Consider the following 27,876-nt stretch of genomic DNA (forward strand, 5'->3'; position numbering starts at 1 on the left):
AGCCTGCCAGTGTTTAAGAGGCATTTGGACTGTGCCTTTGATTATATTCTTTAACTGTTGATCACTCCTGAAACAGTCAGGCATTTGGATTACATGGTTGTTTCAAGTCCCTTCCAACTGAAATGGCTTATTCTATTTTATTCTATTCCATTCAATTCCATTCTAATCCTGTCCTGTCCAGTGCTATGCTATCCTACCCTGCTCTGTCATCAGAAGTGGCTCTGTGTGTGTGTGCTTTGGTCAGGGACCCCTGCTGCACTCCTGCCTGGGAAGGGGTCTGCCTGGCTCCAGTGCTTTCTGTCCCATCTCCCCACTTGTGATGGGGATGCTGTTCCCATAAAACAGGCATGTGCTGATGTCTCTGCCTGGCTACACAAGCCAGCTCTGGAAAACCTCAGCTCCTAGATTACCAGCATAGCAGGGCTCTCTGTCTGCAAAGGTGTAAGATTACAAAACACACACTCGCAAAGCTTAACCAAAACCACCTCATTTTTAGCAGTTTGTGAGGGTTTATTCATTACACTTCAGCAGAGGAATGCAGGAATGTGAGCAGCATTAAACCTAGTCATTTGGCAGGGAGGCATCTCCTCTCCCCTGCTCCAGCCTGCTTGGCTTTAATGATAATTGCACCTCTTGAGTTGTTGAGTTGGCTCTCTGCCACAGGGCCCTCCCCACACAGATGTGTGTGGCACAGTGCTGGGAAGGAAGGCTGGAGCCTTTGGGAAAGCTCAGATGGATGCTTTGGAGCGGGGCTGTGCTTCCCTTCCCACTGGGATGCGCTCCACCACTGCTGTGCATCCTGCCCTGCATCCCAGCTTGCATCCCATCCTACTCACACCTCTTCCTGGACTCCTCTGCCATGGGCAGCTGCCTGATTCAAAAAAAGGCTTTGCTTTCTCTCTGACAAGCCCTAAGCCCTGCAAATGACCTAGGCTGAGGTTTGAATGGTCCTGCCTTTCCAAAGAGCCTGTTCTGCATGTCCTAGGCCACCCTGCCTTTCTGGGACTGCCCCAGTGCCAGCATGGACAGAGAGACTCATGGATGTGCTTTTGCTCTTGACTCTAGGCAGGGAAGAGAGCAACAGTCACTCCCCCACTCTTACATATCCTGCTGGGGAATTCATGTTGTTGTCATTATTATTATTATTATTATTATTATTATTATTATTATTATTATTATTATTATTATTATTATTATTATTATTATTATTTCTTTAGTGACTCTGATTAACCATCCCCAAACACATCTAACAGTATCCTAGCATCTAAAATTTACCTATTGATTTTAAAAGCCTTGTCACTTTAAAAATGGGAAATAATAATACCAAAAAAAAAAAGGCAGCAGTAATTTTTTTTTGTCGGCTTGTTAAGAATTTGAAAGATGCAATAAAATCGGATTTTGGGTTTATTCGTGCTGCCCGTTCCCTGAGGAGGAATGTGGTGCTCTGCATAACCTGGCTGCTTGCAGCAGCTGCTGCCGTCACTGCAGTTTCACATAAAGGGCCTGGGAAGCTGAGGGAACTGGTAGTGCTGGATCCCTAATGAGAAGATAAGTACTGTGTGTGAGCTGTGGATGCACAGGCTGGGCAGCTGGAGAATTAGTCAGCAGAAGTGAGCACCATGGCTATAATAGCTCTGTCTATGTATTAGAAACTGGTACAGTTGAATTTGAGGCACAGAGACATGGAGAAGGTTTTATTGAAAGTAGCTTCAAGGTCTCTATTTAAAGGACACTGTTTTGAAGGGTCTGTAATGAGAATGGAACCAGCCTAATTCAGTTAATTAGCTGGGGGCCAGCCATCAGCTGGGCACCCCAAGGTTTCACCTGCTGTGCAGGGCTGAAGAGGAGACAGCCTGTTCCTAGATGCTGAGATGAAACTAATTGTGTTTCAGCAGCTGGGATGAATTTGGACAGAGTCTATTATTGCACTTGTGCTTGAAATGTTAATTAAACCCTCTCGGCAGGACTGAGCCATGGAAAGTTAAGTGGTAAAGAGGTTTTTTTAAGTCCCCTGGTTCCCATGTTTGGGATCCTCAGGTGCAGTGCTTTGATACCCAACTCCTGGATATTGGTTAAGTCACTAAACTGCTTCATGCCCATGGTCCACAGTTGTACAGCAAGAGCTAGGGCAGAGGTGGTCTTCCATGCTCTGTACAGCCTCAGTTTTGAAACTTAGTTTTGGGTATCATCAGTAGATATACTGATATACTGAACTGGACAGGTCTTGTCCAGCTTCCTCTTGGTTAAGTTGGACCTCTCTGAAGGTGTGACTCTTGGACACATTATCCTCAGTTGCTACAATGATAATCCCTTAGTTGTTCGTTTGTACAGTAATTTTAGCATTTACAAGAAGGCCAAATGAATTAATCTGAGGAAGATGAGAGGATGGGATGGACAAGATGGGTCCACTGGAGAAAGTGAAGGAATTAAAGAAGAGCAAATAAGTCTGTGGCAAGGTGAGAGACTTTTCTGTCTGCATTCTCCACCTAACAGATTCACTGCCCTGAGCTGAGAAGAAGCAGCTCCTTGCTAGTACACTGGAGAATATATATAGAAAATAGAAATACTTTGCATCATCTTCTGTCTTAGTGGTCCTCCAGTCAGAGTGGACCTGCTGACAATGGTGTGTCCTCCATGGTCACCTGTACAAGTGATTCAAGAAGTCAGGCACCATCAGAGCCATAGCCCCTGGCAATGTGGCAGCTGCTGCTGCTGGAGGGATCCAACTTTGCAACCTTTGGGCAACTCTTAAGGTCATGTTTGCTTTAATAGGGACTCTGTATGGTAAGGTCCACACACTGGTGGCTCCTGGTTCACTGAAATGCCCTCTCCCAGTCACCTCAATGTGTAGTTGTATAACTCAGACCTTGGACACAGAGGGTTCGGGATGGTAAGCACAGAACAAAAATCCTTGGTGATTTTTTGGTGTTTTGTTTTGCTTGTAAACACTTGCAAGTATCTACCTTATTCATTAATGGAGAAACTGAGCCGCATGTGCTACCTGCCCTGACAGCCCTTGCTCCCTGCAGGAAGTCTGCACTCCTGAGCTTTAAACACAGGAAATTTATAAAGAGGAAAGCAACAAACAAACGCGAAACAAAGAAAAAAGTGATGTATTTCCGATTAGCCCCTTAGCAGGGACAGTGCCCAGTGCTTTCCAGTACTTGTAAAGGTGGGGCACACCCTATCCTGGGAAATGGCAGTGCCATGTGACAGCCCTGCCCTCCTGCCGGTAACTCATACCCTGCAGCAAGACAGCGCAGAGGGATGGATAGACTTGTGCTCAACCAGTCCTGCTTTCTCCAACGGGTTGTTGGGCAACTTCAGGATTGCTCAACCCAGTGGAAGTTTCTCCATCGGGATGATGGGTGCTAACAGCACTTAAGTAGTTGTTAAGTGCTTTGGGATCTGCGGTAGCAAATCAAAAGATAAGGAGAGGAGGTGGGGGAGAGGATACAAGTGTCAGGAATTTAATTGGGAAATCCTTTTCATTATATCACCTTTGTATTTATTCTGATCCCACTGCTACTGTTGGCTTTCTAGAGCTAGGTCAAGACTGCGGTGAATCCAAGACCCTGAGCCTTGCTGTTGCTGCCGGGTTATGCTTAACATCATTACTGTGCTAACAGCAGCGGCAAGGCCAATAAAAAATATTTGTGTCTCCTGGAACATAACCTCTTTGGGATGAGAAGAGGTCCTGGCACTGCACTCTGCCCAGATTTAGCTACAGATAATGGAGTTTTTCCTACCGACATCTTGGGACGATGGACGGTTGTACGACACGGTCCTTTCATGGCATCCTTGCAGTGCCAGCTCTTCTCCGCGGTCTGTCTTGTCCGATGGCGAGTGGTTGGCTGCCACTGTGGGGCTCAGGCTGTGCCAGCCATGTGCTGCCCAGTCAGGCAGGGCACAGCTGGTGACTTGCTCTGCGGTTGCTGCAACCCTCTCCCAGGATCTCTGGCTGAGCTCAGCTCTGCAAGTATGCACATGCAGGGGAGCATCGCGAGAGCCGGCAGTCCTTCCTCCTCCTCCTCCCTGGTGCCGGAGCTCGCTGACGAGCCAGCATCAAAGCAAAATTTCCCATTGGTGTCTCTTTTCTCAGAGGCTGCCTGTCTCCATCGCTGGCTTTCAGTGGCATTGAAGCCTGCCTGGGAATGGGCGCCACTCCCACATAGCTCCTGGGTCGACTCTCATTAGGAAGGGCGTATTCCTTGGAGAGGGTGAGCTGTGCCTCTCATTTTGTTTCTCCATGTAGGAGCTGGGCTACAAAGCCAGGACACAGAGCTGTGTTTCTTCCCCAGGGCTTGTTCTCACTGGTGCTGGCTGTGGCTGGCAGCCCTATCAGTCGTGGCATGGCGATTAACGCTGCTGGAACAGTGGCAGTGCCTGGGTGGCCGAGCCCTTCCTGCATGTGCTGGGCTGTTCTGCTGGACCTTGGGCTGGTGCCCCATTGGAGCCATGCCCTGTTTTGGGGTGGGGATCTCATCCCCATGCCCTGAGTTTCCCCATGGACTCTGTGGTGGTGAAAGGCATCTTCAGGGAAAATGTCACAGTCCCCAGCTCTGTGCTGCTGTTCCCTAGGGTTCTTCCAGAGCTGGTGGCCCTGGTGTAGCTCAGAAATCCAAACTGAGTATTTTGCTAGTGAAAGAGGGGCAGTAATGTGTGCCAGAGACAAGGAGTGAGTTGTTGTGCCCTCTCCAAACCAAGTGAAGAGATCTGAGCTTCAGAATCTCCCCAGAAGTGGCTCCTCTATGGCACTACCCAGTGTCACTGCAGTTACTGGGTAAAACACCATGATCTTGTCGTCCCCACATCTTCCCACTGACTGTGTCATCATCATTTATACTTTGGCTTTATCAGGATGCAGCAACTGATGCAGCTTTGATGCTCACTGATCTCCTTGGAGGAGGAGGAGGAGGATGAGGATGAGGGCAGGAAGGAATAGCTTGTCCAGAGAGGTGGTAGATGTGCCATCCCTGGAAACATTAAAGGTCAGGTGGGACTGGGCTTTCAGCAACCTGCTCGAGTTGATGTCCCTGCTCACTTGAGTTTGGAGCAGATGGTCTTTAAAGGTTCTCTCACAACCCAAATGATTTGATGAGGGCAATCCCCAGCCTGGCTAACTCAGAGGGGCAGGTCTGGTTCAGGGCATCCCCTGACCTTGTTGCAGAGCTGCAGGAGTGGAGGACAGAGGCTGACCCAGCAACAAAGGGATAGTTGCATGCATTGAGGAGAGATCTCAGCACTCACATTGCTCAGCTACAAATTCCTCCCTAAATGGGTATCTTAGGACCTTTTTAAAGGCTATTGCTAATTAATACAGACCCTACCTGTGCTTGCTCTTCAACAGCAGGATATGTCAGTCTGAAAGCAGGCTTGAGAGGCAAAACAAGTTTGGGGTTTTTTAAATCTTCCCACAAGACATGCCTTTCTGAGCACTGAAGGACATATTTGCATTTTTTGGGACATAGTGTGAATACTTTTGGCAAATACTAAAATAAATACACATATCCATCCCACATGAGTATATACAAGGCAGTAGAAGATAACTGCACTTGAAGGGCTCAGCATCTTGTTACTCCTGCAGAGCCTGTTGGTCAGGGAATTTGTCATGTCCTTTGACAGTGTTTCAGCTCATACCTGTATTGTCCCTGGTGCATACCAAGCTTCAGCTGTGGCTTCTCTCTTCAGCACCTAGTCAGAAACAGCTTGCCTTGCGTTTGCAGTCGATGTTTCTAGCTGGTTCCTCTGGTGCTGCAGGATCACACAGTAAGCCAGTCAGCTGAGAAATGGGAGCACTTCAGCAAATTCAGTCCAGTTTTTTGATAGCACATGTAAATACAGCTAGTCACTAAAACACAAAAAGCCCAAGGTGGCATTCGGTGGTTCATTCCTTTGGCAGCTGAGCAGTGTTACTGCAATATATCTGTCTGTCCTTCTGCACTGCTACACCCAAAAACAATCTCAGGCTGCCAACAACAAAGGATGTTGCTGGACACACTCACAGCAGGGAACCCATCCAACTGACATTTTTTCTCTCCCTTGGGTTGTTACTCTGTAGATTTGGTTCTCCAGTCCGGTTTGCAGTCTCGCATGGCAAACTGGCATGCACTGGCACGGCTGAGAGGGAGAAACCAATGGGAACAGTATCATGGGTTGGTCCCAGTGCCAGAAAGCTTGTGGGGGAGAGTCACCAGCCTAATCACATTGAAACCTTGGGAGTTGCTGCTGAACTGGGAACCTCCTTGGGCTTTGTGCCTGCCCTACTTCCCAGGGCAGTTTGGTTGATGGTGATAAATGGCAATGTCTCAGTGCCCAGTTCCCTGCACACACAGGTTGTTCCTTTGTGCTCTTGCTTTTAAACTTATCAGCACAAAATGGTAGAGGTTGGGAGATTGTTTGATAAATCTTTTCACATTCTCATCTTTTTCTAGATTTGCTTCCCATCCTGATGCTCTCTATTAGCATTGGTTCTGAGCAAGGCCACCCCTGGTAGATGTGGGGTTGGGAGGAGCTGGGCTGAGTGCCAGGCTTGGGGCTGGATGCCACATGTATGTTTTTTTGTCCTTCTTGCCCCAGATAAGCCAAGATCCCCCTCCCAGGAGCCATGTTTCTGTTTGGCTTGTGTGGAGCTGGGTTTTGAGCCTTCTGCTGACTAATCTCAGCAGTGGGTTGCTTACCAGCATCCTTGCTGCAGCATGAGGATGGAACAATTGATGTCCATGCTCATTGCAGGGGCCTTGAACTATGTGACTTTTAAAGGTCCCTTTCAACCCAAACCATTCTGTGATTCTATGACCCCCAACTCTATGGTCAAGCAGGTGAATATTTCTAACAGGCCTGGGGGAACCTCTTTTGGAGAAGGGGAGAACAGGCACATCCTTCCTCTCTGCAGCCTTCTTCCAGCATGTAGTACTCCTGAGATTTGCTATTTCCCCGACTCAGTGTGCAGTAACACCAAACGCTCTCTTTCCTTTGATCCAGAGCTTTTAAAAGAGCAGCGTGAAGCTCCTGTGCTAGTCAAACAGCTTTGATTCTGCCCTGCAATGTGGTGTGCATGTGTCCAGGTTGACAGGGGCTGTAAACACCCATTTCCTTTCAGAAGTTGAGAGTAAATTAAACCAAAGCTCAGAATTGTATTTTGGTTTATTTATATATTTATTTATTTATTTTTCCTAATGGTCCATGTGTTTTTAGCACTTATTACTGGATGGAAGGGGATGCTGCATCAGTCTGTACCTGCACCATCCCTTTTTAGCTCTCATCTCATGTGCAAGAGAGGATGCTAACAACAGCTGAGTCCCCAAAAGGTGTTTTCCTGCAAATCCTGGAGACAAATCACACTAATGGGAGGTGACTGGCTGCAAACTTGTGGCCAGAGGAAGATGGATGGTTTTGAGCAGGGGTATTGTGACCTGAAACTTAAGCCTGTAGCTGGGTCACTGCCCCTCTTTCAAGTTGTTTTCACTGGGCTGGAAGCTTTCTTGTTATGCATGGAGTTGCATCCAGGGAGGATCTGAAAGGTCGCTTAACCCTTTGCCTCACGGTGAAAGCAGAACAGAAATGATAATACAAGAAATCCAAAGCAATCCAACCATCCTTCAAAAAAAATGTCTGAAAGCTGAAAAAGCCCACAAAGGAGGATGCTGGGTTTATATTGCTTGTTCAGCAAACAACCTGCATCTGGGTTGAGGTTGCAGTGAAGGTTTGTACAGAAATTCAGTGCCATTTGGGATGTAACACAGGTAATAGCATTTTCCCCCCTCTTCTCTCTCCTCCTTCATCTTTGCTCTAATGCATTTGACTGAATTACAGTGCAAATCCATGGCTGTATAAATACCAAGTGGGGGAGAAAAAATGCAGCAGAAACCACAGGCATTGTTTAGGTGGTTCTTTGATGTATTTCAACCATGAATATAAACTGTTAGCCTTGTGGGATGGTTTTGGGCTAAAAGGGGCTTGAGACTGGTTTGTTGGGTGCCTTATAAAAACACTTCACAGACATTTCACTTCCCATCCTTTCTCTCTTGATGTGTGTGCTTTGCAAAAAGGTGCTTGTGCTCTCAGCTCCCAAGATTTTACCCCTTTTACTGCACAAACACTGTTTGGGATCCACAATTTGCTCATATGTTGGATGCCTTGAAGGATATAAGTCCAAGTTCTGGCACTGCCAGATCCATGTTCTACATGAGCACCTTAGGTTTAACCAGGCTTGTTGGGAAACACTTGTTCCTCAGGGCAGATCCTACAGCTTAGGCTGGAGTCAGGAGTGGGACCATGCTGGCAGTGGTGGGTCTGCAGTGATGAAGGAAAGGACAGGGGGATTTGGCAGCTAGGCTTGTTTGTTTGTTTGGGAGTACAGGGGGAGAACTAGTCTGTGATGCTTGGCAATAAATTTGGCCTGATACTTAAGTACCAGTTCCCAGGAAATTGCCATCAGAGTAATTAGCATGTGCTGACTTATTTGTACAGTGATAACAGCAGGAAAGTATTGAAGCAGGAAAAACAAACACATTATTCATTTGAACCTTCAATCCACAGCCTTTACTTGACAGTTCACTCTTTGCAATACACAGGTCTATTTTTAGGCTTCCAAGTCAGGCGAGCTTTTTTTTTCATTTTTGTTTTGCATTTTGGTCTTTCTTTTGCTGACATAAATTGGAAATTAATCTGTGCTTAGAGATAAACAAACCCAATTTTAAAATAAACCTTTTGAATACCAAAGACTCTGTGGAGCTGCTGAAGTTTCAGTACAAGGCTGTGAAACCTGTGCCCATGCAAATGGGATGAGCTGCAGATGGCAGCTAGGGTAGGCAAGAAGAGCTCTCTGTGCAGATGCAGCTCTGGGTAGTGGAATGTGATCCCTGTTTCTATCGGATGTATTTGCTGTGAGTATCTTCTTTAGCCCAGGTTTTCCTGCCTGGTGGTGAGTGCTGCTTAGCCAGCCAGGTTAGAATTGTCCTTTGACAGGTGAGCACTGAGGAGCAGGTTTAGTAACTTGGGTAATAATTATTGTTAACGAGACTGTGGGAGAGTGGCACAGGGTCACAGGAGTTTGTGGTTGTGAGGCATCTGAGGAGGATATTTGGGGAAGGGCAGCCTTATATATGTGAGTATATTGAAAAGCTGGTAAGAGAGCAGGAGATGTTTGGGGCTGGGGGGAAATGGGTGTGGAGAAATGTGTGGCTTCACCTTGGAATGGAAACAATGGGGATGAAAGTGTTTGCTCTGCCTTTCCTTTCCTTTCCTCCTCTCTTCTTCTTACCAGCCATCCTAGAAGCAATTCCCTGCCAGGCACTTGTGCTAAATCCTTTGAAAGCTCCTCTTCTCCTTTGGCTAATATAAATTCAGAGAAAAGGGTGGAGCAGAAGACAGGCTGTCTGCAGGGGAAGAGAGCAGAGAGGCCCCAGGGTTTCTCCTGGAGATGGATTTGTGAACAGCTGAGAAAATCAGGCAAAGCATCTCCCTCAGCCAGCAGCTATATCACAGGCACCCCTGGCCACAAATGCAGTGCAGATAAATCAGAGTTAAAGTGCCCTTTTTAAATACCAAAGGCTTTTAAGTATTGAGCCAGCCATCAAAAAGGTCACTTACCATCTCCATATCTTGAGCGCTTTGCATGGAGCCTGCATGCCTCCCTCAAAGGTGGGGCTTAGGCAAACACTAGCAGTACTGCTCAAATCAAAGGTAGGAGTGGAGCTTGTGACCTCCCTTTTGCAAGATACAGACTGGGTGACCCAATGGTCCTAAAGTCTTTGGGAGTGATTGCTGTGCTTTGCAGCCCCAAAAGTTCATCTCCATTCCTGGCTACCCCTGTATTTTCCAGCTACCAAGTGCAGGTTTAGGATTGGTGGAGGTTGGTGGATTCTGACTGCAGCCTCCAGGTTTCCTAGAGAGCAGTAGCAGCTCCTTGATTTTTGTGCCACAGGTTAGTTACCCTTTTAACCCTATGGCTGTCACAGTGAGCCCCCCACACTTTAAGCCCTAAAGGAAGAAGGAGCAGGAGTAAGGGAAGGTATTGCAAATGCACAACCATGAACCAATACCACGATGATGAAAACTTTAAACAAACCAGGCAGGAGCTGAAATTTGCTTTCTGTTGCAGGGAGGGCTTTCCAGCTCTTTGAGAGAGAATGCATTCAAGGACTATGTCCTGGGATATGTCTTTGAGGCTTAGAGAAACCCAGCAGATGTGAAGATCCTGGAATCAAGAAGCACAAAGGGAACCTGCAAGCATAATTATGATAAACGTTAATGGGTGGTTTCAGAGTGTCAGAACTGGGAGCTTCATTCCTTTGGCTCAAGTGGTTGTAGTCAGGAAAGTTTTGTGTGCCTTTCCTAGAGCCATGGACCGGCCCAGACTGGAAGGGATTGTCTGGTTCAGTCTTTATGGGAAAAGGAGACAAGGTGATTGCAGCAACCTTGTCCAGTAGTGTCTTTGAGACCTCCAGTGATGGAGACTCTGCCATCTTCTGGGGCAGGTTATTCCAGTGAGTGATCATTCTCACTGTAAAATGTTTATTTCTTACATTTTGCTTTGTTTCTGACCAGTGACTATATTTTTTTTTAAATTCACTTTTGTCTGGATATGATTTTTTCTCGTTTTTTAGCTGGGAAAAAAAATATCAGAGTGGGTTTCTTGCTTTAACAGCATTTTGTTTTGCTGCTTGTGGTATGGATCTGGCACTTTTGCTGCTCTTCAGAATCCACATCTGGGTAGTGATAGGATGCAGAGGACCTTTGGATGGGGCAGGGATGTCTGGGGCTGTACAAGCCCAACCACTGCTAGGGGGGCATCTTGTTCTTTGTACCACCAGTAATTGAGCCTCTTGTTATTAGTACCTCATGGATTTCTAGGCTTTAAGGACATTGTGCTTGTTTAGTCTGACCTGCTGTATAACAGAGATTCCTTGAATTAATTTCTACTCTGCAGTCAGCAGTTGTGAATGCAACCAAGCATACATTTTTGGGGGAGCAAGAGAAGCAAGGTGGAAGCATCCCATCTTATTTTGAAAATTGCCAGTGCTGGATCCTTGGCCATGCCAATTGGAGGACTTTTCTCTCTGTTAATTACTTGAAGTGTAGAAAAATGGTATCATTGCTTCTGGTTTGTTTTCTGTTGAACTTCAACTTTCAACCTTTGGTCTCGTTATGCCTTTGTCTGGCAGGCTGAGAACACTCTTCTGACAGGTACCTACAGGCAGCAAGGTGCCTTTTAACTTTCTCTTTGATTGACTTCCTTGAGCTCCATGCTACAAGCCCAGGTTTGTTCTTGTGGTTGTCCTCTGAACTCTCTCCAGTTTTTCCAGCAGTATTCTTGAAGTGTGGGTACAGGTATGAAACCTCACACTCCCATCAGCTGTGCCAGCCCAAGGCCTGAAGATAACAGGGCCTCTGCTGGTACGTGACATCCCTCGTCTGTGGAGCCAGGCACCATGGAGCTGCCTTGTGAGCTCACCTTGGGCTAATTATGCCTCTTAGCTCAGCCAGTCCTGTAGGTCTTGTATGTTTAAAAACTTTCCACACACCTGTTTCTTTAATATGCCAAGTGTCTCTTTAATCTTTTTGATGTATATTTTTTTTATTCTGAAAGGAGTTTTAGTCCAGCCTTTCTCCCTGTACCAGCCACATGTCAAAAATCTTTACAAAACTGAGAGCTGCTAGGAATGTGTTTTACAGAGCTGGAAGAAGGAAAGTAGTTCACAATAGGGAAATAACTCTGAGATCTCCAGTGGATGGTGGGACAGAACCGAGTCATACCACTGGCTCCGAAGTTCTGCAGGCTTTTTTGACCTCTTTGGATCTTCATGGATTGTTTTCTCCTGTGAAGATGGTTAACCTGCAAGCACTGTGCCAGTCAAACCTGTCATTGCTGGCTATGGATTGTAGCACCAAGCTTCTTGCCTGGGGGTCATGGACTGGCTGCTCCCACTGGGGTTTGGGTCAGTGCTGGTGAATTTCTAGATACTAGACACAGAGAGTTAAGTGTCTTTCCAACTGAGTTGTTTTTATTATTGGTTCTATGTTGTTTCTTATGTGTAATGATTCAGAGGAAACAGAGGTGTTGATCTGATGGGGAACCTAGAAAGCTTTTTGGTAATATCATCCAGATATTTCCTTAGCACATCTGCTTAAGCCACTGTTGAAGTCAATGCCTTCAGCAGTGCTGCTGGTGTGTTTTACTGCCTGCTGCTGTGTGTGATGCTAATTTATGAGTAATGCAGAAATGGAGGAGGGGGAAGTTTAGCAGCAGAAGCAAGGACAACCAGCTGCCAAGGAAGCGTGGGAAAGGAAGGCAATCCAGACTGTAACCCAAATTATTCTTGCTTTTACCATTCATGTAGGGTGTTTGGAAGTAATCTTGCATGTAATTTTAAGTCCTGTGCCCCAGGTTTGCCTGGTTACAGGTCACTGTGTATCTGTGCTGTTGCAACTCAGCCATGTGGCTAAGACATTTGTCTGTCTGAACACTGACTTCAGCTGAGAGCAGGGCTCACACAAGCTCTCCTTGTGTGAGGAGATACTCCTGCCTGTCCCCTCATTAGTGGGAAGCTGTTTCTCTCCCTGGTTGTATCTGTTCAGCACTTCAACACTGCCTTGCTAATCCCTGCGCCAGGATTGTCAGCATGTGCTGTTCCTCCAGGGAGGGTCAGCTTTGGGACAGCTCAGCTGCCTCATGCCAGGGCTTTGGGCAGCCAGGATACTGCTGGGAGCTGTGCTTTTAATGTCACTGTGTCAACGTTGTGCCCTGCCCAAAGGAACATTGCCAGCAGCCTGAGGATAACATTCCATAATTCCCAGTGCCCTGAGCTGTGCAGTGTCTTTCTAGGCTGTACACTCCAAGCCCTGGGTCACAGCCCTTCCGATATGGACTCAGATCTGGTGAGCAGCTCCTTGCACCACACTGCTGTTCCTCCCTCTTCCCCAATGACTTCTGCAGGTGGCTCATTTTCTGTGTCACAGAGAACATGTCTTCAGAGCAGACCAGTTTGTGGTGCTCACTGCAAACTACTGATGTGGATGCCTGGTCTTGAAAGGTGATGGCAGCCACAAGGTCTTTGAAGAAGAAAATAATCTCATCTCCCCATATGAAGGCTAGTTTGTCACCTCCCTCCAGGGATGGTGGGGTGACATTGGAGGTTATGCAGGTTAAAATGGGGGAAGAAGGTGGAAACATGTGGTTGGGGTGTGGCAAAGCCCTTCTGTGAGGAGGAGATGTTGGTGTGGTAGGTGCCTGTGAGATGAATGGCCCAAAGGCATAGATCTCATTCTATTTCTGCCTCTTTCTCTCTAATGAGTGACACAGCACCGTGAGCTGGCCAAGGATGGGCCATCCAATGCTCTTGGTTACGTGTCAGAGAGCAGCGCAGCTGGGTGATTCACAGGCTGGAGGTGGACATTGTACAGCCCCAGATGAGCCTGCAGCACCTTGGTTTGTGTGTGTGGTCCTTCAGAGAGTAAAGATGCTGAAACAGCACTGCAGATCTTGGAGCAGGAGAGGCAGCTTCTAAATGTTTGTCATGTGAACACAGAAAGCAGCAAGGGATGGTCAGAGACACATTTCTGGAGCTGTGGATGGCATTACCACCCTCATGGCTTGGGGCCCACCTTGTTTCCAGTTTCCACCTTGTTAGCTGTGCTCCCCATGCTCCCAGGCAGTGCCAGAGTCATTTGCTTCCTCCACACCAAGCTATGACCTTGTTTTCTTAAGACAATGAACCATGCTGCTTGGCTTCCCTAGCTAAGGTGCATTACAGCATTAGTGGCTTTGCACCTCCTGTGCCACATCCTGCACCCAAGGAAGAGGTTTCTTTTGCAACATAGACCAGCTTTCCTGCTTCTGATAGAATGATATCATAGAAAGGCCTGGAAGAGGCTGTAGAGATCATCTATTCCAACCCCTCTACCATAGAGCCTCACTTCACTTCACTGTTGGTCTCTGTAGCTAGGAACATTAAATTTGGGTACGACCAAGCTTCTTCATTCATATAAGAGAGCTCTTCTTTTATAAGGCTAAATTACAAGTTATTCCCAGCTGCCTCCTAAACCTGAGTTTCTATGTCACTGGCCCACCCTGGCAATCCTTCTCTCTTTGCTGGGTTGGAGTTAGTTTGCAGGTCCTCCCTAATGGGATAGGGCTGCTGGCCTCTTCTTCTGCAGCTCTTCCCACCCAAAGAAACCTTGTAGACATCTCCATTGTGTTTATTTCCCATCTCTTTCAAAGGTCCTCTGAACACAGATGAAGGCTGCTTCTTTCTTTCTTGGGTCCATTATGTTGGGTTGTTTGTGTCTGGCCAGTGTCCAGTGGAGGAGCTCCTGGACATCATAAAACTCTTTAGTTTAGATAAAGTACCTAAATGCTGTGTTTCCATTTCTCTCTGCACACACACAAAAAAAAAAAAAAAAAGTGGCTATTTTTGATAAAACTTAGAATTTAATCTAGATTTGATTTCTGGAGTTGTTCCTGCCTCCTCAGTGGAGCAGTGTGTTATACCCAGCAGAGCAATGTCTGCATTAGTATTAATCAACACACAGTGTAGTCATTTTGCTGGTTTGTGACAGTCTGCAGTGGAACACTTACATTGTCTTAGGGTAGAATTTACTTGTAAAGCTAACTGTGTTGTATTGTGTATTAAAATCCACTTAATTTGATTACAGTACCTCAATGTTTCCTTTGTCAGCATTCGAGCTGACTGTAACTTTGTCACTAATCCCCTGCGATGTTGCAGTTGAATGCACCCCCAGGAGACAGTCAGCTTCAGTAAATCCTCCTTTTTGGGAAAAGTGTAGTAAAAATTTGGAGAGGGTTGGCTACTGACAGTACATCTAAACTTTCTGACTCCATCTGCATTTTGGTTTGTATTTGAAAGGAGTCTTTGTTTCTAATGGAAGTTATAATACAAAACGTAAAAGTTTGTGAGTCCAAAGGGAAATTTTCCAACTGTTGAAACAAAGTGCTTTAAGTCAAAATGAGTTTCAATTCAGCAACTTTCAAAATTTCAAGTTTTTTATATTTCTTTCCACTTATTCAGAATGGTAGAAAAAAAAATCAAGATCTTTAAGTCCCACAAGGATGATAGAACTGGATTTTTCTTTGCCATCTCTTATTCATCTCAGTTAGACAAGTACCTTCCATTGGCTGCATCTTGAGGCAACAAGTCTTTTGTCAGTACTGCAAGGTTGGGGTGTCCTTTGATGGGTGAACCAGACATCACTCTCTTGATACTAATAGAAATCTTGTATAAAACATGAAGGTTTGTCAATCTGTCCTGATCCAGATATTAAAACTATGTTTTCTTTATAGGTCTATCCACTGTTTGGATGATGGAACTTGATGACCTGCAATTCAGCTTGGATTACAGTATTTCAGAAGACTTTCTGAACTTGCCAGGCGGCCCTTCCCCTAGACTTTGGGGACAGAGGAGCTTAAATTTATATTTCCAGTGTCACACAAGGAGATAAAATGGAGTTGGCTGCTTTACACAAGTAATGGAAATCAATGCTGTGTTGCTCTTGGAAGGAGTGCTCGAAAGGAGAAAAGCGTGGCATACACATCTTGGTTTAGAGACAGATTTTATCTGGGAAGAGTGTGCCCAGGGGAAGATACAAGAAGAAGAGGTGATGCTACAAGCCAGCTTCCTGACCTCCAGAGTGGGAACTGAAGCATTTTAACAAGGTAAAAAAACAACAAACAAACGCAAAACATTTTCTTTCCTTCATACCTCACTGAAATATCCATCAGACAAGAAGTGTGGAGAGTAATGAGTCCATGCATTGAATAGTTTCTCCTACTGTCCCCAGTCTCTGTCCTATTCCCTGGTCACTTTCTACATCCTGCATCACCCATGCCTTGAGCAGGCTTCATGTAAAAAGCATCAGCAAATCTCGACTGCCTTAGTTGTCCACATATCTAAGACTTGATTTTTCAAGCATCTGTGCTCACACACACACACACACATTAAATGTGCTGTTTCTGGAGGACACTAGACACCTGTGCCTTTATGCCTGAGGATCTTGCTGCTCTGTTGTTGGCAGTCAGGATGACAAGTCCCTCACACTGTTTGCACTGCACTCTTTGTAGCTCCAGAGCAGGACAGTGATGCCTTTTCCAAACTGATGAGATACAGAGGGAAATGAAATGTCTGGGCTTTCACATTGCTTTGTCCAAAGCCACAAGAGGAGAAAGGCAGAAAATGGAGTGAAATTACCTGTTTCCAGTTTACTACCTTCAGAGAACTGAAAAAAAGGGTTGGAAAAGAAAGTTGAAGCTTGATTTGGTTTTTAGCTTCTTTCCTGCTACAAATGTTTTTCCTCATAAATGTGCATGGCTCCTCCCATGTTGGACCCTGGGCTCTGGAGTGCTGGAAGCATTCCTTGGAGGAGAAGGCTGGCCAGGATGACAGAGTGGTGCCAGGCTTGGTCTGTTCTAGCAATACAGCTCCACGGGCATAGGGGTCATACAGCTTTCCTCTGCTGCACTTCATGCACTCTGAAGGCTGCGTGGTGGTGAGGGTGGAAAGGGTTCATCAGACTCTCTCTCTGAGTATGTGTGGTGAGTGTGGTGTTGCCATGAAGGCCGTGCCAGTGTGTGCATAGGGACCTATACTGTCATGGCAATATGCCCTAATAAAATTGGCAATGATGAAAAATGCTGAACTGAACTCCACTCAGGTGAAAATCCCCCCCTTCTCTTCAGATCAGAGATTTCCTCGCTGTCCCTCACCTTCGTGTCTCAGCACTGAGCTGGAAGGACCATCACTTTGTATCAAAAGTTTTTAACCTCTGTGACTCATTCAACTGTTGGTTTAACTGCTGATTTTTCCAGTGAGAATGCTAGTGACATGGGTAGATGTGGTGGTGGGAAGGTACCACTGTCTGGGAAGCAACAATGGTTTCACATCTATGAAGAGACTATCTATGACTAAACATGTAGCTGCTACATTTCTATAGCAGATTTGAATCAGAGAGATGAAGGACTCTTACAAAGTCTGGCTCTGGCCCAGTTCCTTGGAAGAACCAAATTTAAGTATTTGTTCGTTAAGCCAAAGTTTCTGTTTCAGAGTGGATATTTAGATGTTAATCTTGCATTGAAATTCCCCCATTTAAAGGTGAGGTGACAAAATGTGTGATCCACATTGAACAGCAGCCACACTGTTAAAGATGAAAGGGAGTAGAAGTGGCTGTACAGAGCAAGACCATCTAGTTTGGTATCTCTCTTGGTGATAGCTAAGAGAGGAAAGTATAAGAAAGAGTGCCTTGGGAAAGAGCTTTTCTCAGGAGATCCTTGCAGAATCCAGTGGTTAAATGTGCTAAGTGTTTCTTGGGAATGTCCTTTATGTCCATTTGTCCCCATGGATCAGATGCTCCTGTTGTGCTCAGGTTACCGAGCTCATTACTCTGAGCAACCCAAGCCATGCAGTCTCTGGCCCAGTATTGTGTTTATATGGATTAGCCAAGGTCACCTAAATCAGAGGTGCTAAGTTGGATTCAGCCGGGGCACATCACAGCACCTGGTGGGCTGATGGTCCTGCTCCAATGACCAGGAGATTGGAATTCACCCTCAGTCCTGTGTAATTCTGTCGTTTAACCACTTCTTCCTCTGGGAAGCATCTAGTGGCACTTCACAGAGAGCATCAGTCATATCTGTGGCTGCGAATTCCCATGTAATAAATAGGATTCAATGAGAAGAACAGACCTTAGAAAATGCTGTGCAGCTCAGTCTTCAATTAGTCATGTAGGACTGTTGTCTTCTTGGTGGCTTGAAGCTTAAAGGAGAGAGATACAACCCCTTGTATCTCACTGGAGCCTCTTCCACGTCTCCAAAGAAGAAGAGAGTGTAATTTGGCACTTACTATTTCATTGCATCAGCTTTTCTAGGTCTGGGAGTGCTCTTAGCTCAAGCAAATAAATTACCCATCTCATTTTGCTGCATGCACTGCAGCCAGCCATATGTTTGAGGCTGATAGAGATTCTTATCTCATGGGCTAAAATTACTGAATGGAGGATGACATTTCTTATCAGGGGCTTTGCTGAATCAGAGAGTGGCCCTGGCACCCAGCTCTGAGACACCACTCCTCTTTGTCCAGCCTCCCAGCCCAGCAATAAATGGATTTGTGTCTGTAGGTCAGAGGTGCTTGTGTCAAGGTTTTGTTGCAGATCGAAGCTCTGAGGATTTTCCGTGTGCCTGGGAGGATGTGGGATTGAGGAGGGGAAGGGAGACTCTTCTTGTGTCTAAAACAGGGCATCTTAGAGCTGTGCAAATGCATCTTCACTTAGAAGTCCTTGTGTGCACAGCTGATAACTTTAGGCTTCTCATCCAGGGACTCTTTTCTCCCACTGGACAAAAGCTTTGCTTCCAGATCTGTGGTGTGAAAAGACATCCCCTCCTGCTGACAGCAAGAGCTTTTCTCCAGACTTTGAGCTTGCATCTCTCCATCCTCCCACCTCTTTAAGGACAGGTTCTTTTCCTTCCTCTCTTTCCATTTCTGTCTTTGGAGGTTAACCTGGTAGCTGCTGATGAGTCAAGGGGTTGTCTGGGTGTTTATCAGGTAGGAGAAAGACAGAGGAGCTTCTCACACCAAGCTCAAGCACCTTCTTTGTGCCTTGTCTTTGCCTCTTAGAGCAGAACTGACAGCATGGGATGTTCAGCTTCTGCAGTGCATCTGGGCAAAGCTCTTGATGGAGGGTGGCCTTGGTGAGCTCCCCTAACTGAGCACTGTCCACAAAGGCAAGTTGGAGTCCTCTTGGGCAGGAAGCAAGACTAGCTACCCACCCAGCCACCCAAGCATGGTCAGACTTCCTGTTAGAGGTTCCTAGGAAAGGCACTCTGAATTAGCATGTGGTTTTCCTCAGAGGAGAGTGTCTTCCACACAACAATACTCTTGTAGTGTTATACTAAGGGCATCTTCACAGATCAGAATAAATCTGGTAAAATGTCATCTTTGATGGAGAGAGACTTAATGTGCAACATCAATTTCTTCTGCCCAGGTGGTCCCAAAGGAGTTTTTCAGTTTATCTGTGACTGTGGCAAGGTACTTCACTGCCCCTTTAATTACAAGTATCTTCCAGCTGGCCTGTGGCAGCCCTGTAATGCACAGCAGGAGGTGAAGCCCCAGGGTCCAGCAGAAGCCATTCTTTAGGTCAGTACAAGAGTGGTGGCTATGCTCAGTACAGTGAGGACATGGTGGCTCAAAGTCCCACTATTTGCACCCTTCCTGGCTCAATCCTGACATGCTCTTGGAAGCATGGGACCCATCTTTGAGTGATGCTGCCCACAGAAGACCACTTTATTTCAGAGCCAAACCACCAGCACTGCTTTCTGCAGTGCCCCATGAGATGCCCAGAGATAGCAACCCTCTGTGGTGTGGCTGTGGGCCAAGGCTGTGCTCTGAGTGGCTCCTTGGGGAGGCTCCTCTGCCATCTGTGGCAGCTGTCAAGAAATGCTGGGGCTGGTGAGTGCAGCATCCCCAGGGTGCCCCATCTCCAAGGTAGGGCAGGGGTCAGAGAGCAGGACAGTGCCACCCTTCTCATGGATGGCACCTCTGGGCATGTGCAGCCATCTTCTTCCTCTTGAAACAGGATCACAGCCTGATTTTCAGGTATTTCTCTGTCCTTCCTCCTGCATTCTGAAGGTGCAGCCCAGCATCCATCACAGCTTGCAGCATGGGGGTCCCAGGCACCTGCAAATGCTGTCACATGTGGGCTGGGTCTTGCTTCCTTCAGACCTTTTCTCTTCACCATTTTCCCCCTGAATCATGCTGAGTCACCCTGACCTCAGTGGAGCAACCTCAGGCCTGCCCATTGGCCTCTGGCCCTGCACCAGCAGTTGAGCAACCACTGCCCTGAGGTCATGCTGGAGTGGAGGTCTCCAGGGCACTGGATGACCAGCTGGCCCTTGGGCTTTGCTCCCCAGCAGTGTCTGCATGCCATTGCACCACAGTCATGCTTTTCCCTGTTACCTGGCTCCTGCTGAGGTGGCTGTTTGTTGCCTGTTTGCCCTGGATGCAGTGCTCTCCCATCCTGTGGGAACTGGGACTTGGTGGGGGATTGGGGAGGTTATGGGGAAGAGCAGTGTTTAGGGCTAGTGACCATCTGAAGTGACCAGCTGGTAACTCCCACTCTTTAGCCTGGCCTGTCCAGCTGGGTGCCTGCCTTTAATAAATTCACAGGATCATGGTTGATTTGTTAAAAGAAAGAGCAGAGGGGGTTTCCTGCAGCTGCCAAGTGCATGCACTGTCTGACCATTGTCTCAGGCACTGTGACTCTGAATTGTTGAGATAACCTCAGTGAGTTGGGCTCTGGCAGCATACCCACCACAGAGTTCACCCCAGATGGGGTGCACCCTGCATGTGCACAGCATTCACCCTACACACTGACACTGAGCATGCTGCACACCCATGACATGCAGCCGTGCACTCACGGCCTGTGCCCCACGCGCCCGGCATGCCCGGTTCCATGCACACTGCAGGCTCGGCTAGGTGACGTGCTGGGTCGCAGTGCTTGAGGTGATGAGAGCTCACATCTTTGCTTTCAGTTCTCAGACCGAGTTTGCAGTTGGAAAAAGAAAAAGCAAAACCTGTCATTTATTTGTCTGCTGAGGTAATTTTTTTTCTAGAAGCTGCTGAGGTACAGTCATCCTGGAACCCGCAGGATCTTACTAGAAACCATTATCTGGGTTAGACTGACACACATAATGGGAAGGTTGAATTGGCCCTAACACATGGCTGCAACATTGTTAGTGCCCAGTGCTGGTCCTGCTCTGGTGCAGCCATGGGTGATGTAGTGGCCTGTGGAGCAGCTACAGCTCTCTTGCAGTTGATGGTGACTGTCAGGTGTCCCATGTGTAGCTCTGGGAGTATGGGAATGGGGACTGAACAGGCTGAATTTCCAAATATTCCCAAATACTCAAATCCATAAATCTGTTCATCATAGATACTGCCAGCCAGATATGAGTTGTGGAGTGTAGGAGAGCCTCCAAAACTTCTGCTCCATGCTCAGGGTTTCCCAGTACCAGCACAGGCCTATGCAAGCAGAGCTGGACAAGCCAGCAGAAATATATTACACATGGGGGAAAAGCAGACTGGCTTGTTTCCTACCATTTTAAGCTAGCCAGAATACATCTTTTAGAAGGGGAGTCTTCAGTAAAAGTACCTGGGAACCTCTCCTTTCTGACTTTGGTGTCTTGAAAACAGCCTGTTTTCAGAGGTGCTGTGAGCAAGCCCTGTGTCCTGCACCTTGTGCTTGCTCAAGCAAACCCTCAGTGCCAGCTTTTCCCCATCCAGTTCTCATGTCTTGTACTTGATTATCTTCCCATCTGATTTGTCACAGTAACAAGCAGCTCATTTAGGTAATTTCCATCTAGCTCTAATTAAGATTCTACATGTCTTTTTATTCCAATGAAAAAAGGGGTTCCTCTTGATTGCTTTTGAGTATGGAGCATGCAGCCGGGTGCCCTTGATTTGGGCAGTGTTTAGGAGCATGTGTAAGTGCTTTCCTGATCTGAACCAAAACTGCAGTAAATCTTGACGACTCTCAGCAGGAGTCTTTCATCTGCATGAAGCCCTGTAAGTGAAGGAAGTGTTGGCAACTCTTGGAGCCAACAGAAAGAATGTGTAAATCCTGGCAAGGAGGTGAATTACCGTGGAGTTCAAAGCATGACACGCTCCTTTATGTACTCTATCTCAGTTGTTAGGAGGGAGTTAGCTCTTAAAATGTGGTGCTGGGGATGGGGACTGAGTTATTTTGTGCTTGCTTTTGTGCTTTTGTGTTTTGGACTTTGCCAAGCATTCAGGTGGATGGGTGCTCCCCCATCCCACAAACTCCAACTGGCTGAGCATTGTGGGAGGAAGGATGAAGCTGCTCTGGAGTCCTTTATTTACTTTGCTGCTACAGGAGAAACTTTACAAAGCAGTCAGTCCATAGCTCAGGAAATATTTTTCTGCTGACCACATCCCTAGCTAGCGACTGCTCTCCCACTCTGGGAGTGAAGGCAGGAAGAGCAAAGTTCTAGCTGAAAGTCCTCCTTTTTCAAAATTAGTCTGATTTTTATTTTTTCAAGTACTCAATTGCTAGGTTATTCTTGGAGGTATCTTTAACTGGGCCTTGCAGAATATTTCATGTCTTTGGCAAACTTTCAAGAAGGAGGTGTCTTAGTGATTCTGTACAACTCCAGAAGGCTGCAGAGGATGCAGGCAGGTGGTAATGCCAGAAGGAAGGGATTAGAAGTCAAAATAAATGCAATTTATGCAAAGGCTTCATGAAGAAATTCAGCCTGATGAGGGCATGGAGCAGCAAAACACCTTCTTAAGGACAGACAGAGCATCACTGCTTTGCTCGTGTGACATGGGGAAGGATCCAGCTCTCTTCCCCAGGGGATGAGCTGGTGCATCTTTTCCATCTCTAATGTCTCTGCTTCCTCATATCTGATGTAAATAATTTATAAGGCTCGAAATGTGATCATGGGGCCGTCTGTGCAGGAGGAAGATTAAAGCCTGGGGCCAGCAGTGTGCAGGAGACCTGCTACCTAATGCAGTGTCTGTTCTCCGTGGGCAGGATGCCAGGTGAACAAGTGCTGGATTAGTGCCTGAACCATACCAGAGTCATCCCACCCAGTCCTTTTGTTCTTTCCACCCCTTTTTTCATGTCTCCTTCCCTCCCCTCTGCCCTTATTTTCCTTTTTCTTGTCTTTTTTTTTTTATTCCTCCTTCCTTTTTTTTCTCTTCTGTTTTTTCCCCTCTTCTCTGCTGTTTTCCCCTATTCTATATATGAAAAGTCAGCATCTCTTTTTTCTAGGTAGTAGTTTTTGGCTGTAATTGAGCTGTGGTTATTCTGACCACATAAGAACTAAACAGAGGGGTCTCACTTCTGTACTAGTCTGGCTTCAACCTGGGGATGAAAAATCACCTGTGGACAGACAGTGAAAGTCTGTGGAAAGCTATGCTGGTAGTGGTCTGAGAGACGACTTGAAGTGCCCAAGTTCAAGACCCTTGAATTCAGCCTAAGTAGCCAGTGAATGTCAGTCAAACCTGTAAGGCAGGCTCTGGTGGCTGTGAGTAGCTTCAGAGCAACTGCAGCACAGTTTCACTGGCAGGTCCCAGGACAGCTGCACAGGTGTTTTAAACTTTCTGGAAAGCGACACAATGTAGAGACAAATCTTGCTGGTTGTGTTGCTCCCTCACTTGGCAGACTTGCTCCTCGCCTAGAGCTCCAGAGGCTGAAGACAAATCAGAGTCCATTAGCCATTCTGAAGCAGCATCCAGAGGTGTTGATCAAATATATAAATAAATAGAGCCCAAACTCCAGAGATGGGCTCACTTCCAGGAGAGCTGCCTTATCAGCTGGTGTCCCGATGGAGCACCTCTCCTGTGAGGTAAAACAGAGACAGCTTGGGATGTTCAGCATGGAGAAGAGAAGGTTCTAGAAAGGTCTTAGAGCACCTTCCAGTACTTAAAGGAGGCAACAAGAAAGCTGGAAAGGGACTTTTTACAAGGGCATGGAGTGACAGGACAAGGGGGAATGGCTTCAGACTGAAAGATGGCAGGTTTAGGTTGGACATAAGGAAGCTGCTTTTTACTGTGAGGTGGTGGGGCACTGCCCAGAGAAGTTATTGATGCCTCATGGCTGGAAGTGTTCACAGGCAGGCTGGATGGGGCTTTGAGCAACCTGGTCTAGTGGAAGGTGTCCCTGCCCATGGCAGGGGGGATTGGAACTAAATGAAGCTTTGAAGCTCTCTCCCTACCCAAACCACTTTGTGATTCTTGATATCTTGCAAGTTGTGATCTCCTATTTCAGTTGATCCATTTGCATTAATTGAGACGGAAAACATGACATTTTCAGTCCATTCTCCAAGCAGCAGAGACATGCTAGTGCCAAGACACTGCTGGCAACCGCTGAGGTGGCAGTTTCAGTAGAAAGGTGGAGGAATGGCTGAGCCCAGAGCCTGAGTATAGCATCCCTTCACCTACACAGGTGAGCTGGATCAAAGCACCATAAAATACTCTGATCAAATGTTAGTGAACCTACAGAAATATTTTCTCAGAATATCACTTCTCACTGATTGTCCAGGGAAACAGGTCAGTCTACCAAATGCAGCAGGAGTCAACAATAATTACATTTATAAGGGGCATTTGCTGACTTAATGGCTTTGTCTTGGTATCTCTTGCTCTGTTTGTGGAGAGCTCATTTAAATGGGTAGATGCTTGTCCCTGTGCCTGGGTGGCTGGTCTTGTCAGTCCTCCTCATATCACTCATGGAAATAAATTGTAAATATATATATTTTTAAACTCAGGGCTTTCATTACATCACATTCAGCAGCATGGTCTCCTTTTTGTACCATCTCAAATTTCTCCTTCAAATAACACACGTAATTTTTTAGCATAATTTCAAAATGCTGCAATAATGCTATTGTAGACGCAACTATTGTAGCTATTTATAAGAACAGGATGCTCTCAGTTTCCTGGGACTGTACACAGTATTTTCATTTTTTGGCTTCTCTTTGAGAATTGTGCAAACCACTCTTTATTTTCAGCAAAGCATCTGTTTTAGCTTCGCCATTACTTTGTCTTTCAGACTGAAAGGGGCCTCAGAGAGTTTTAACCTCCTGCTTCCCCTGCCTTGTAATCCCCCCAGGGCTTGCCAGGCTCCTTCCCAACATGAATGGGGGCCAGAGGGGGAGCAGGGGAAGGGGGATTCACTTCCGATGAAGTCAGCCGGGCTCCGTGGGCTCCGTGCTGGGGCGGAGCTGGGCAGGACCCCCCATCCCAGCTCGGGGCTGCCAACGCCGGATCAGCCAGGGGAGCCCCGAGCTCGGGAGCCGGCGGTGACTTCACTCCGCTGCCACTGACCTCCTCCTGGGAAGCTTTTCCTAACAGGAAGATGCATGAGGTTGTTAAATACTTCCCAATGTCTGGCTGAAGTTTCCCCTTTCCTAATTCAATTTCACTTAGCTTAGTTTGATTTAGGTGATGATTTAAGAAAAGGAAAAAAATCGCTTTTTTTGACAGTTCATATATTTTTTTTCAGTTTGAAACATCTTAGTCTACTTTTAAGTAGTTAAAAATCCTTTGGTCTGTCACAGGTGCAGGGATATTGGCTTTAGAGAGCACTCCATCTCCACAAATTGCTTTATCCCAATGTAAAGAGATATTTTAGAAAAAATTAGGTCATAGGTTAGAAAAAAAACAAGTGTGCTTGGAAAAGAAGGATGCACCAGGCATGTCTGTTCTTTTTTCCCACAGTCATAATTTGGTGCTGCTTTTTTTTCATGTTTCCATTGGTGATTTGTGGAGTTCCACCCCTGAGCACCCATCAGCAGCAGAGACCCTCAGTGCTGGGCAGTCCTCGTGTGTCTGCCCAGGTCCTGCCAGGGCTGCAGCAGGCCTGCAGATGAGTTCCTGTGAGGAGCAAAATGCAGAAGCGTGCGTCATCCCTCCTTCTTCTGTGGAGTTCTGTGGAATGTAAAACACCTCACCCAAATCCAGGGAGGGTTTTGGCATGGTAGAGCTGGAGCTCGAAGCCCTGCTGAAGTTCCAGCACCTCAGCCTTGGGGTAGGTCTTCTTCCAGGGCTGTTAGTGCTCAGTGGGGAACTCTGGCTGCATTGGGCCATGCTTGGCTCTTGAAGCATCTTTGAGTTCCATTGAGCTTCTGCTCTTGAGGGTGGTAAAGGAATTTATGTCCACTAGAAAACACAATGGGTGGCAGAAGCCTTGAGAGATTTTGTATCACGAGAGCAAGGAGGAAGGAGACTGCTCCTCCTTCCTGTGTCTCTTCCGTCCCCTCTCCATCCTTCCTCTTCCTGATTGGCACTCTCCTCTGGGACTCAACCTCCACTTAAGGGGATGCCACCAGCCCTCCTGGTCAGGAAGCCATTTGTGCAGCTGAGGGATGCTGATTTTTGGAAGCACTGTTAGATGTTTTTGTTTGCTCATCTTGGAGATTAAGTGTGGGAACAGTTGCAGCCTGAGATGCCGGGAGCTTACAGTTGCATCTGACATATATTTCAATTTTTGTTATCTTCCTGCAGCTGTTTTCACAACACTCATATGAAAGGTCCACTTATCTTACTCCTTCCATGGTAGAAAAGGCTTAAGAAAACATTCCTGTTTGTTTGTATTGAAACTGGTATGGTTTGTGGCTTTTATGTTTTCTTGCAGGGCTTTTTGTTTTGTTTTGTTGTTTGTTTTTTTTTTAATCATCTTGAACTCTTGAGCAGAAGGTAACAAAACACTTAAGGGCAGAGTCCTATCTCTTCTACATCAGTGCAAAGGTAGAACTGTCACTGACTGTGGGATTGCATTGTCTTCTTTCAGAGGCATGCCCTCTGTTTTAAATACATAGATGAATCCCTCTGCAAATGCACATTAATTTTCCACTCCTCTTTCTTACTCATTAAGGTATGTTGCATTATAATTACTAGGAGTCACGCAGACCTCCTATAACCCACCAGTTGTATCATTATTCAAGACCTTTTGTTTTTATTCTTCATAGAAACAGCTGTATCAGAGGGATAGATGTAGAGGGGTTAATTTGGCATCCTGGAACAGTGCATTGATCCACTCAAATGCAGCTTTGCATGTATGGACCAGGGGTTGCACACATCTCTACCCTGCATGTAAGCCAAACACTGTGAAGTTTCAAAGGAAGCCTGGGAGCTGGGGAGATGGAGCCTACATGGTGCCTGCAAGCCTGGCCCAGTTTGGCATTGGAGCTTCTCTGGGACATGAGGGATTTGGGACACAAGCTGTAGCTCCTCATGTCCTTTCTTTCTGATGGCTGGTGTGGTCTCCTGATGCTCAGAAGATGTTCTCCAGCACAGCAGTGGTATTTGTCCAGCTTGGAAGGGTAGTCAGGGTCTTGTTTGCTTTTGTTATTAGATTGGCTGAGAGGGTGCAGATTGGGGGAAGGAAAAGCTTGATTTCTCATGTGTGTGCTCTCAGGTGCTGGGCTGAGACTGAGCTTGTCTGGTGGGGAGGCAGGGGGGTTTATGGTGTCATTGCAAATCTTTGTGCCTCTGGTCACTAGGAAGATGCAAATCATATGATTTTTTAATTGTCTAAAGTTGGCATGGAATAAGTGAGTCAGATGCTTCCCCCACTGCAATGGTTTTCCTGCCTGCAGATCGGTGGTGGGCACCGAGGGCTTCACTTGCTGCTCTGCTCCAGCAGCCCCAGGTCAACTGGAAACCGTTTCCAAAGGCTGCATTCCTTTGATCAGTGCCTAGTGAACTCAGGTATTTAGGGTAAATGTTATAGCTTTCTGGGAACTGTCGCCTGAGTTGCCAATAAATGGCGTGAAATTATTGTCATGGAGCCAGTTTGGCTGACACAGGAATGTTTTCCACTTCTGTGGAGATACAAGAGAGGACCTCTCAGTGCTCCAGGATGCTGAGGAATTCAGCCTCTCAGCCTTTCTGAGAAGAGGTTTTCCTGCCTGCTTTGTAAACTGTGAAAACAAAACACACAGATGAAGAGAATTACCCAGGATCACATAGGATGCTACTGCACTCAAGATCAAAACCGTCATCTTCCGTGTCCCAGTTTTCACTCCATCTATTAATACACCATGCTATTTTTAGCCCTCTAAGTAGCCATATTGTTTGTAATTAGCTTCACTAATAACTGCTCTTCCATACGCTGCAGGACCCACCAGCGGAGCAGCACGCTTTTCCGAGCCAAGCTAAATACAAGGGCGGCTAATAAAAGGCATCCGCATTTCCAGTTGGTTGCTGCTGAGTAGACACGTGTCCTTGCAGCTCTTGTGATCAGTCAGCTGCCTAAATACAGCTCCTGTACTTGGGTTAAGGACGAGGTGTTGCTACTCAGGGTTTCCGGGGCGTTCCCCTGCTGACCTTTCAAGAAAGCGAAGCAGTACGGTCTCTC

The 27,876-nt window shown here is 46.6% G+C and overlaps 1 long non-coding RNA gene across 1 annotated transcript in view; it reads left to right on the top strand.

Moving 5' to 3' along the window:
* Positions 1-27,876, top strand: part of LOC136555576 (uncharacterized) — an 87,166-nt gene that overhangs the window by 39,386 nt on the left and 19,904 nt on the right. Inside the window, exon 3 of the long non-coding RNA XR_010783507.1 lies at positions 15,305-15,676. This is a non-coding gene — a long non-coding RNA (uncharacterized lncRNA). The remainder of the gene's footprint in view (positions 1-15,304; positions 15,677-27,876) is intronic.

Source organism: Molothrus aeneus, chromosome 1 (assembly GCF_037042795.1).
Source record: "Molothrus aeneus isolate 106 chromosome 1, BPBGC_Maene_1.0, whole genome shotgun sequence".
Taxonomy (NCBI): Eukaryota; Metazoa; Chordata; class Aves; order Passeriformes; family Icteridae; genus Molothrus; species Molothrus aeneus.